Raw genomic sequence first — 12,634 nt, 5'->3', positions numbered from 1 at the left:
CTTGAAAGGGAGGTCAGCAGGCTCTGATTCAGTGACTGCTGACAGGCAAGAATACCGGATGGCCTTGCTGCAACATGAGGAAAGGGAGGTGAGATTAGTCCTGAATATCTGCAGAATGTAACAGAAGAATAAGCACAAGAATGTAGAAGTAGGTGTAGTTGCTGATATGTAACTAACCAATCCTGAGCTCAACTTTTGCAATATGTATGAAGTTTATTAAGAACTATATTTAACCCGCCATTTTCGATCAATAAATTGGACTTGGATGAACCAACTGGTGTCTGGGTCTCCTTCCTCCGACAGCCATCCCCAAACCATCACCAGTTTTGCCCAAAAATCCCTTTTTCTGGCCCTAGATATCCCGCAGGGCTCCGGGCGGCCGTGACCCTGCTGGAGTGCGGGGGGGACCTCCAGCCCCCGGAGGGCCCCTGCGCCTCCTCTGCCGAGGGTCCGGGTTCGATGTTGGCAGTTTTGACATGTGCTGGATCCGCCAGAGACCCGGGCAGGGGCTGGAATGGGTTGGAAGTATCAGCAGTGGTGGTGGCACCACCTTCTACGTGCCATCGGTGCAGGGTCGGTTCACGATCTCCAAGGACAACGGGCAGAGCTCGGTGATGCTGACCATGAACAACCTCAAGGACGAGGATTCCGGATCCTATTTCTGTGCCAAAGCTGCCTATAATAATTGGGCTGCTGTTGCTGGTGTGGATGGTGTTCACCTCATCCCCATCCCTGTGTCCCCCTCATCCCCATTCCCCAGACCCTTCCCCAATCCCCAGGCCCTGACCCCATTGCTGTCCCCGTGTCCCAGCTCTGAACTGGCTCTGCCCCAAATCACAGCTCTTGGCCCCAAACCTCAGCTCTTGGCTCCAAGGCTCAGCCAGGGTCCCTAAACCTGGGTGCAAATGGGCGAGATTTGGGGAAAATGGGCCAGATTTGGGTCCATGGGGGTCAACAATGGGGTCAAGGGTGCGAGAGAAGGACCTGGGGAATGGGGAGAGTTGCGGAAGTGGTGATGGGACAGGGTCAAAACCATCAAAACCAGCACCAGAACTGGAGCCAGCCTCTCTGGCACAGAAATAGGATCCAGAATCCTCGTCCTTGAGGTTGTTCATGGTCAGAGTCACCGAGCTCTGCCTGTTGTCCCTGGAGATCATGAACCGGCCCTTGACCGATGGCGCGCAGCCAGTGTAGACACCATTGCTGGTGATCCCTGCCACCCATTCCAGCCCATGGCCGGGTCTCTGGCGGATCCAGTACATGTCAAAACTGCCAAAATCAAACCCGGACCCTCGGCAGAGGAGGCGCAGGGACCCCCCGGGGGGCTGGAGTTCCTCCCCAGGCTCCAGCAGGGTCACGGCCATTCCCACATCCCCAAACCTTCACCGTTTTTACCCCAAAATCCCTTTGTCTGGCTTTAAATATCTAACAGAGGTTTCCTGTAGGGAGAAGTGCCTTAAAGCCTGCAATTAGCCCCAATCCACCCATTAATTAATTGGGCAGTTCTTCCTGAATTTTGCATCGCCCCATCCCCATCTCCCCTTTTTCCCACAGGGCTCCGGGTGGCCGTGACCCTGCTGGAGTGCGGGGGAGACCTCCAGCCCCCTGGAGGGTCCCTGACGTTGCTGTGCCACGCCTCTGGGTTCAATTTTGGGAGTTTTGGAATGTTCTGGATCCATCATAGGTCCGGGCAGGTGCTGGAATTCGTTGCTGGGATCAACGCTGATGGTTTCAACACCTTCTACGCGCCGTCGGTCAAGGGCCGGTTCAGGATCTCCAGGGACAACAGGCAGAGCTCGGTGACGCTGACCATGAGCAACCTCAAGGGCGAGGATTCCGGATCCTATTTCTGTGCCAAGCGTATTTCTGGTGGCAATGCTGACACTGCCAGTGCTTTGGGCCTTGTCCCCATTGCCGTGACCTCAGCTGTCCCCAGACCTTTCCCCTGTGGTCACACATGGTCAGTGTCACCGAGCTCAGCCCGCTGTCGTTGGCCGTGCTGACCCGGCCCTTAACCTATGGAACATTCCAGGTGACTCCACCCTTGCACCCATCTGCTTCCCTCAGCAAGGAGCCCTTGGCTCGAGATCAATTTAAAGAGTTTCATCTCCCCAAAATTTCATGTGTTTTTGGGTAAAAAAAAGGTTTTTTCCTCCCTAGCTCGCAGAGAGGATTCCAGCCCAGCCCCAAGGAGCAGCCCCAGACACCGAGGCCGCTGAGGGAGAAGTTAAGCCCCAGGTGGGAGCGAGGGAGGGAGGGAGGAGAAGACACCGTGATTTTGGGGCTCTGCAGCCTCCCCCCGCTTCCTCCCCGGCAGCTGCCAGGGCCTGGCCAGGGCAGGAAAGGAAACAGAAAGTTCCTGGTTTTGGTCATTGTGAATATCTGTGTTTGGCAGAGGGCAGCTCAGCCTCTGGGCGCTGCGGCAGAGGACGTCTAAGGGTCCCAATTCGGGGCCAAGGTTCAGGATTTGGGTCAAGGGTTGAGCTTTGGCCTCATCCGCATCTCCCCTTTGTCCCACAGGGCTCATGGCGGCCATGACCCTGCTGGAGTGCGGGGGGGCCCTCCAGCCCCCGAGGGGTCCCTGCGCCTCCTCTGCCGGCGGTCCGGGGTCAGTTTCGGAAGCTACGACATGCTCTGTGTGCGCCAGAGATCCGGGCAGGGGCTGGAGTGGGTTGCGAGTATCAGCTACAATGGTGGTTGGACCGGGTACGCGCCATCATTCAAGGGTCGGTTCACGATCTCCAGGGACAGCGGGCAGAGCTCGGTGACGCTGACCATGAACAACCTCAAGGACGAGGATTCGGGATCCTATTTCTGTGCCAAACACACTGGTGCTGGTGCTGCTCCTTATGCTGCTGATGTTTGACTTTTCAGCCCCATCCCTGTGTCCCCTCCCGTCCCCGTTCCCCAGACTCTTCCCCAAACCCCAGGCCCTGGCCCCACTCCTGTCCCCGTGTCCCAAGCCTGCCCTGCTCTGGCCCCAAATCTCAGCTCTTGGCCCCAAATCTCAGCTCCTGGCCCTAAATCTCAGGTCTTGGCCCCAAATCTCAGCTCCTGGCCCCAAATCTCAGCTCCTGGCCCCAAATCTCAGCTCCTGGCCCCAAATCCGGGCCGGTTTCACCCTGAGCTCGGCCTCGTCCCTCTAATCCCAACCATTGCCCCCGGACTTGTCCAATTTTACCCCAAATCTCCCCTGCGGGCACCGAGTCACAACCACCGATCCAAATCTGGCCTGTTGTCCGCACATCAGGAATTTTGGGCCAAATTTGAATTCTTGATCCCTGATCTTAACTTTGGGCTCAAATCCAGACATTTCGGGGACATTTGGGGAACGACGGCACTGAGTGTGGCCCAGAGGGGACATTTGGGGCAGAGCCAGAGCAGGGCTGGGACAGAGGGACAGGAATGGGGTTTGGGGGAAGGGTCTGGGGCGCGGGGATGCAGACAGGGACGCAGTGATTAGATCAGTTTGATCAAGACGAGCAGCAGCATTACAACAACCATCAGTACTGGTTTTGGCACAGAAATAGGATCCGGAATCCTCGTCCTTGAGGTTGTTCATGGTCAGCGTCAGCGAGCTCTGCCCGTTGTCCCTGGAGATCCTGAACCGACCCTTGACTGAACCTTCGTACCTGGTGACGCCACCACTGCTGGTGATGGTTCCGGCCCAGTGCAGCCCCTGCCCGGGTCTCTGGAGGATCCAGGCCATCCCAAAATTGCCGAAATTGTACCCAGACCCTCGGCACAGCAACATCAAGGACCCTCCCGGGGGGCTGGAGGTGCCCCCCACACTCCAGCAGGGTCACGGCCGCTCCCCCATCCGCAAAGCATCTCTGGTTTTGCCCCAGAATCCTTTTTTCTTGCCTCAAATGTCCAGCAGAGGTTTCCTGTATGGAAAAGTTCCTTAAACCCTGCAATGAGCCCCAATCCACCCATTAATTAATTGGACACCTCTGCCTGAATTTTGCTTCGCCTCATCCCCATCTCCCCTTTGTCCCACAGGGCTCCGGGCGGCCGTGACCCTGCTGGAGTGCAGGGGGCACCTCCAGCCCCCTGGGGGTCTCTGTGCCTCCTCTGCCGAGGGTCCGGGTTGCGTTTTGGGAGTTTTGGATTCGGTTGGTTTCGCCAGAGACCCGGGCAGACTCTGGAGTGGCTCGCAGGGATCACCAGCAGTGGCAGCGCCTACTACAATCCATCCTTCAAGGGCCAGTTCAGGATCTCCAGGGACAACGGGCAGAGCTCGGTGACGCTGACCATGAACAACCTCAAGGACGAGGATTCCGCCGTTTATTTTTGTGGAAAATCTGCTAGTACTGGTGATGGTGCTTCTGGTGCTAATTGAGGTGATGATGATTGTTGTGTCCTCATCTCCTAATCCCCTCCTTTCCCCGTTCCCCAGACCCTTCCCCAGAACCCCCAGCCCACACCCAGCCCTTGACCATTGATCCCAACCTTGCTCTGCCTCGGCCCCAATTCTCACCCGCTGACCCCAAACCACAACTCCCGACGCCAAATCTCACCTTTCTGCCCAAAAACTTGATTCTGAAAGTGGATACTTCAAGCCAAGTGTTATGGTTTGAGTCAACTTTTTGGTAATGTGCAGAGACCGGATTTCGGGCCGAACAACTCCAAGACAGGGACATGGGGTGAGGAATGGGGTCCAGGCTTGGGGTTTTGGGGAAGGGTCCAGAGAATGGAGATAGGTGGGGACCAGGGAACAGGAACATGGCCAAATGCAACCTAAACATGAGAGTGACCAATACCTGCAGCAGCGTTCCAACCAGCACTACCAACAACACTTCTGCCACAGAAATAGGATGCGGAATCCTCGTCCTTGAGGTTGTTCATGGTCAGCGTCACCGAGCTCTGCCCATTGTCCCTGGAGATCCTGAACCGGCCCTTGACGGAATCCACGTACCTGGTGGTGCCGCCAGTGTTACTGATACTCGTGAGCCAGTCCAGCCCCTGCCCAGGTCTCTGTCGATACCAGCTCATGGGGAAACCACCCGAACTGAACCCAGACCCTCGGCAGAGGAGGTGCAGGGACCCCCCGGGGGGTGGAGGTCCCCCCGCACTCCAGCAGGGTCATGGCCGCCCAGAGCCCTGCGGGACAAAAGGGAGATGGGGATGAGGGGTTGCAAAAGTCAGGTGGAGGTGTCCAAGTAATTAATGGGAGGATTGGGGGTCATTGCAGGGCTTAAAGCACTTTACAATACTGGAAATCTCTGTTGGAGATTTGGGGTGAGACAAAGGGAATTTGGGGCAAACCAGTAAAGGTTTGGGGATGGGGGAGCGGCCGTGACGCTGCTGGAGTGCGGGGGGTACCTCCAGCCCCCAGGGGGGTCCCTGCGCCTCCTCTGCCGAGGGTCCGGGTTCGAGTTTGGACAATTTGGGATGGGCTGGGTGCGCCAGAGACCCAGTCAGGTGCTGGAACACATCGGAGGGATCCAAAGCGATGGCAGCACCTAGTACACGCCATCGTTCAGGGGCCGGGTCACGATCTCCAGGGACAACGGGCAGAGCTCGGTGACGCTGACCATGAACAACCTCAAGGACGAGGATTCTGGATCCTATTTCTGTACCAGATGCAGTGATGGTGGTTGGAATGGGGCTGCTGTTGCTTATGGTGACAATCCTCAGCATCGCCCCAAGCCCGCAGCCTGAGTTCCCAAATTATCCCAAAATCCTTCTCCCAATTCCCAACCCTTGACCCCATTCTTGACCTTACTCCTCAGTCTCCGCTATTGCTGCCCGAATTCCTGATGTTTCCCCAATTTTTCCCATTTCACCCAAATCTCCCCCAGCTCCCCGGGCCGTGATTGGAGGGGGCCTGAACTGGAGGCCAGGGGTGAAGGTTTGGGGCCAATGGTTGAGTTCTGGGGCAGGAGGAGGGGAGGGTTTGGGGTCAGTGCTGACCATTGGTGCAAATGGGGGAGATTTGGGACAAAGGGTCAATGGGTGAGGTTCGGGGCAAGGGTCTGAGATTGGGGACAGGGGGGGCTCAGACAGGGGTGGTGCCACCTGCGACACGGTCAATATAACCAGCATCAGCACCACCACCAGCACCACTGTCTTTGGCACAGAAATAGGCTCCGGAATCCTCGTCCTTGACGTTGTTCATGGTCAGCGTCACCGAGCTCTGCCCCTTGTCCCTGGAGATCATGAACCAGCCCTTGAACGATGGATTGTAGTAGGTGCTGGAACCAGAAGGGCTGCTGATCCCCGCGACCAATTCCAGCCCCTGCCCGGGTCTCTGGCGGATCCAGTGCATATAAAAATCCCCGAAACTGAACCCGGACCCTTGGCAGAGGAGGCGCAGGGACCCCCCGAGGGGCTGGAGGTTCCCCCCGCACTCCAGCAGGGTCACGGCAACCTGGAGCCCTGCGGGACAAAGGGGAGATGGGGACGAGAAACCTGATTGGCTCTGGGCCTGCAGTGGGTGTGGCCAGCTGGAAAAAGGGATGAGACCCACCTGGGAGGGTGACCAGGAGCAGGAGGAGAAGAACAAATTGTTACAACCTGGGGCCAATAGTTGGGACTTTGGGGTCAAGAGTTGAGCTTTGGCCTCATCCACTTCTCCCGTTTGTCCCGCATGGCTCCGGGCGGCCGTGACCCTGCTGGAGTGCGGGGGGGCCTCCAGCCCCCCGGGGGTTCCCTGCGCCTCCTCTGCCGAGGGTCCGGGTTCAGTTTTGGGAGTTTCTCCCTGTTCTTGATCCGCCAGAGACCTGGGCAGGTGCTACAATTCACCGCGTGGATCAGGAGCGATGCTTCCAGCACCATCTACGCGCCATCGGTCAAGGGTCGGTTCAGGATCTCCAGGGACAATGGGCAGAGCTCAGTGATGCTGACCATGAACAACCTCAAGGACGAGGATTCCGGATCCTATTTCTGTGTCAAATGTTACAGCAGTGGTTGTGCTGATGCTAGTGCTGGTTATGGTGTTGATGGTGGTTGTGGTCCCAAGCCCTCTCCTCTCTGTTTCCAAATGACTCAGAATTCTCTAATCCATCACCAAAATCCTCACCCCTATTTCTCAAATCTTGACCATTTTCCCCCAGACTTCACCATCATTTCCCCAATTCCGGATCCTATTTCTGTGCCAGACGTGACAATGGTTGTGCTCCTGGTGCTGCTGCTGTTGGCTCCATCCCCTGCCCCAAGTGCTCTGAGACCCCCACACCCCTCGCCCGAACCTCAGCCCTCTCTCAACCGTTTCTCCAAACCTTTCAGCTGTTTAACCCCAAAATCTCAGCCTTCGTCTCTTGATCTAAACTTTGTTCCTAAAATCTTTGTCCTACAGCTCAATGTTGGCCCAGGGATGGACACAGGGGTCAGAGGTCAAGATGGGGGTCTAGGTATGAGATCTGGGGGAAGGGGCTGGGGTTTGGGGACACCTGGGGACCAGGAGAGGAGACAGAGGGGCCAAACCTGGGATGGTCACCATAACCACCAGCAGCACCTGCCCAGTCAGCAAAACCACCGGCGCATTTGGCACAGAAATAGGATCCGGAATCCTCGTCCTTGAGGTTGCTCATGGTCAGTGTCACCGAGCTCTGCTCGTTGTCCCTGGAGATCCTGAACCGGCTCTTGACCGATGGCGCATAGTAGGTTCTGGAAAGATCGTAGCTGATCTCTGCCACGAACTCCAGCCCCTGCCCGGGTCTCTGGCGGATCCAGTACATGTTCACATTCCTGAAACTGAACCCGGACCCTCGGCAGAGGAGGCGCAGGGACCCCCCGGGGGGCTGGAGATGCCCCCCGCACTCCAGCAGGGTCACGGCCGCCCGGAGCCCTGAGGGACAAAGGGGAGATGATTAAAAATGAGAAATATGATTGGTCTAGAAGGGGAAAAGGTGCGTGTCTCCCAGAAAAAAGGGGCGGAGCCCACCTGAGAGGGGCAGCAGGGGCAGCAGGGCCTGGAGCCGGAGGGAGCTCAAGGCCAAGGCTGGGATGTGCCAGGGTTGGGGTCCCGGGGGTTTTGGGCGTTGTTAACGTGGTATTACTTTTGAAATCAATGAGGAACCCTGAGGAGAAGGTGTCCAATTAATTAATGAGATTATTGAGTTTAATTCCAGGTTTTGAGGAACTTAAGTATACCCAAAAAATCTGGTGGAGATTTGGGACCGAAGCAGAGGAGTTATGAGTGAAATTGGTGGAGATTTGGGGAAGGGCTCCGGGCGGCCGTGACCCTGCTGGAGTGCGGGGGAGACCTCCAGCCCCCCGGGGGGTCCCTGCGCCTCCTCTGCCGAGGGTCCGGGTTCGATTTTGGACGAACCAGTTTTATGTGGATCCGCCAGAGGCCTGGGCAGGGGCTGGAATGAGTTGCACGGATTGACTTTGATGGAGACACCTACTACAGGGATACGGTCAAGGGCTGGGTCACGATCTCCACGGACAACGGGCAGAGCTTTGTGACGCTGACCATGAACAACCTCAAGGACGAGGATTCCGGATCCTATTTCTGCGCCAAATGTCCTGCTGGGTTATATATTTTTTCTGCTACCTATATTTTTGACGTCATCCCCATCCCTGTGTCCCCCCCCCGTCCCCAACCACAGACCCTTCCCTCAAATTTTACCTCTTGACCCAGCCCTTGACGCTTTGTCCCCATTTGCCCCAATGGTCAGCACTGACCCCAAACCCTCCGCTGCTCCTGCCCCAAAACTCAACCATTGGCCCCAAACCTTCACCCCTGGGCTCCAGTTCAGGCCTCCTCCTATCAGGACCCGGGAACTGGGGGAGATTTGGGTGAAATGGGCAAAACTGGGAGAAAGTCAAAAGTTGGGGCAAAGATGGTGGACACTGGGGGAGAAGGTCAAGAATGGGGTCAAGGGTTGGGAATTGGGGCAGGATTTGGGGATTTTGGGACATTTGGGGAGCCAGGGATGGCTGTTTGGGGCCACCACGAGCATCATCACCATGTCCAGAGCTCCCAGAGAGGATTCCAGCCCAGCACCAAGGAGCAGCCCCAGACACCGAGGCCACTGAGGGAGAAGTGAAGCCCCAGGTGGGAGCGAGGGAGGGAGGGAGGGAGGAGAAGACGCCGCAATTTTGGGGCTCCGCAGCCTCCCCCCACTTCCTCCCCGGCAGCTGCCGGGGCCCGGCCGGGGCGGGAAAGGAAAAGGAAATTTCCTGGTTTTGGTCATTGTGAACATCTGTGTTTGGCAGAGGGCAGCTCAGCCTCGGGGCGCTGCGGCAGAGCGCCGGCTGCACAAAAAGCTTTGTGTGCAAAGGGCCCTGGAGCGATCCCTGTTCCACACTGGGACGGAGGGGAACTGGGGGAGATTGGGGAGAAATGGGCAAAATTGGGGGAAACCAAAAGCTGGGGCAGCAGGGGTGGAGTTTAGGGGGAAATGGTCAAGATTCGAGAAACAGGGGTGGGGATTTTGGGGAAGGATCGGAGAATTCTGAGATTTTTGGGAACAGAGAGGAGAGGGCCACAACCACCATCAACACGATAACCAGCACCACCACCACCACAACCACTAGTGCAACATTTGGCACAGAAATAAATGGTGGAATCATCGTCCTTGAGGTTGTTCATGGTCAGCGTCACCGAGCTCTGCCCGTTGTCCCTGGAGATCTTGACCCAGCCCTTGACAGCATCTGCGTAGCCGGTCCAACCAGCATTGCTGTTGATCCCCGCGACCCAATGCAGCCCCTGCCCGGGTCTCTGGCGCACCCATTAGATTCCATAATTCCCAAAACTGAACCCGGACCCTCGGCAGAGGAGGCGCAGGGACCCCCCGGGGGGCTGGAGGTCCCCCCCGCACTCCAGCAGGGTCACGGCCGCCTGGAGCCCGGAGGGAGAAAGGGGAGGTGGGGATGAGGCCAAAGCTCGACCCTTGACCCAAATCCTGACCCTTGGCCCAAATTGGGACCCTTGGAGTTCATCATCCTTCTGCCAGGTGGGTCCTGTCCCAGTTTTGAAGCATGCCATGCAACGTTGGGCACTCTTTACCAATCAGGTTTCCCATCCCCATCTTCCCTTTATCCCACAGGGCTCCGGGCGGCCGTGACCCTGCTGGAGTGCGTGGGGGGACCTCCAGCCCCCCACGGGGTCCCTGACATTGCTGTGCCGAGGGTCCGGGTTCAGTTTCGGCAGTGTCACCCTGTTCTGGATCCGACAGAGACCCGGGCAGCGTCTGGAGTACATTGCAGAGATCAACCCTAGTGGTGGCACCTGGAACACTCCATTGTTCAAGGTTCGGTTCACGATCTCCATGGACAACGGGCAGAGCTCAGTGACGCTGACCATGAACAACCTCAAGGACGAGGATTCCGGATCCTATTTCTGTGCCAAACGTCCTGATGCTGGTGGTGGTGGTTATACTGTTGGTGCTATTGAGCAGCTCTTGGGGACCCCATCTGCCCCAGCCATTACCCCAGACTCCACTCCTGACCCTCTGTCCCAACCTGGCGCAGTTTTGGCCCCAAATCTCAGCTCCTGGCCTCAAATCTGTACACCAAGGAGCTGCATGGCCAGGAAGGTCATTCTGCCCCCTTACCTGGCACAGGTGAGGCGACACCTCCAGGGCTGTGCCCAGCTCCTGCCCCTCAGGCTGGGCAGGACCTGGGGGAAATTTAGGCTGGAAATCAGGAAAAAGTTTTTCATTAAAAGAGTCGAAAGGAATTGGATTGGTTTGCCCCGGGGAGGGAGTGGAGTCACCGACCCTTGGTGGATTCAACAAAGCCTGGAGGTTGCACTGGGTGCCAGGGTTGAGGAGTTGGGGCTGGGTTGGACCCAATGGCCTTGAAGGTCTCTTCTAACCTGTGAATTGTGTGAATTGTGGGAATTCTGTGAATTTGGACACACGTTATTGGTGCATGAGAACAAACCCTGAAGAATTGAGTAAGGGGTGCATCTTTGAAGGGACGACCTGGGGAGGAGCAAAGGTGGGGTCCCAGCCATGGGGGTCAGATGGAGGCCAAAACCATCAGCACCATAACTAGCCCAAGCACCAAAATGTTTGGCACAGAAATAGGATCCGGAATCCTCGTCCTTGAGGTTGTTCATGGTCAGCGTCACCGAGCCCTGCCCCTTGTCCCGGGAGATCCTGAACCGGCCCTGCACCGACTGTGAGTCCCGCAGGGCTCGGGGCGGTCGTGACCCTGCTGGAGTGCGGGGGGACCTCCAGCCCCCCGGGGGGTCCCTGACGTTGCTGTGCCGAGGGTCCGGGTTCTGTTTCGGGAGTTTCAACATGGGCTGGATGCGTCAAAGACCTGGGCAGGGGCTGGAACTCGTGGCAGGGATCAGCAACAACGGTGGAAACATTGGCTACGCGCCATCGTTCAAGGGCCGATTCAGCATCTCCAGGGACAACGGGCAGAGCTCGGTGACGCTGACCATGAACAACCTCAAGGACGAGGATTCCGGATCCTATTTCTGCACCAAGGGTGCTTACAGTTGTTGTGCTTCTTCTGATGCTGATGTTGGTGATGATGCTCTTGGCCCTGTTCCAGTCCCCGTGCCGCAGATCATTCCCTCCAACCCCAGACCACACTCCTGACCCTGTGTCCCAACCCTGCCCTGCTCTGGCCCCAAATCTCAGCTCCTGGCCCCAAATCTCAGCTCCTGGCCCCTCCGGATCCTGTTTCTGCGGATAAAGTCCTGGTACCGGTGGCGCTTATGCTGCTGGTTATATTGGGAGTGCCGACCATGGCCCCATCCCCAACCAGCATTAGGAGCAGCACCGTAACCCTCAGCATCCTTGGCACAGAAATAGGATCCGGAATCCTCGTCCTTGACGCTGTTCATGGTCAGCGTCACCGAGCTCTGCCCGTTGTCCCTGGAGATCCTGAACCGGCCCTTGACCGACGGCGCGCAATAGGTGGCACAATTGCTCCAGATCGCTGCGATCCACTCCAGCCCCTACCCGCGTCTCGGTCGATACCAGCCCATCCCACAACTGCCAAAACTGAACCCAGACCCTCGTCAGAGGAGGCGCAGGGACCCCCTGGGGGGCTGGAGGTCCCCCCCGCACTACAGCAGGGTCACGGCCACTCCCCGATCCCCAACCCTTCGCCAGTTTTGTCCCAAATTCCCTTTGTCTGGACTCAAATATTCTACAGAGGTTTCCATTATTGTAAAGTTCCTTAAACCCTGAAATTAGCCCCAATCCACCCATTAATTAATTCGACTGCTCCACCTGACTTTTGCATCGCCCCATCCCCATCCCCCATTTGTCCCGCAGGGCTCCGGGCGGCCGTGACCCTGCTGGAGTGCGGGGGGGACCTCCAGTCCCCCGGGGGGTCCCTGACGTTGCTCTGCATCGGCTCTGGGTTCACTCTGGCCAATCACGACATGTTCTGGGTGCGCCAGAGACTCGGGCAGAGGCTGCAGTTGGTCGCCCACATCACCTACAATGGAGGCTACACCATCTACAGTCCGTCGGTGCAGGCCCGGTCACGATCTCCAGGGACAACGGGCAGAGCTCGGTGACGCTGACCATGAACAACCTCAAGGGCGAGGATTTCGGATCCTATTTCTGTTCCAGACGTCACAAATATTGGGGCGCTGATTTTGTTTTTATTGACGATGCTCTCAGCGATCCCATGCCCTTGATGGTCACCAAATGTCTCCAATCGCCACAGATTCTTCCCCAAAATCCCAACCCTTCTCCTCAAATCTTGG

The sequence above is a fragment of the Melozone crissalis genome, unplaced genomic scaffold (assembly GCF_028551555.1).
Source record: "Melozone crissalis strain CALT ecotype California unplaced genomic scaffold, PUWL_Pcris_2 ptg000011l_1, whole genome shotgun sequence".
Taxonomy (NCBI): Eukaryota; Metazoa; Chordata; class Aves; order Passeriformes; family Passerellidae; genus Melozone; species Melozone crissalis.
Note: the sequence above shows the minus strand (reverse complement) of the source record.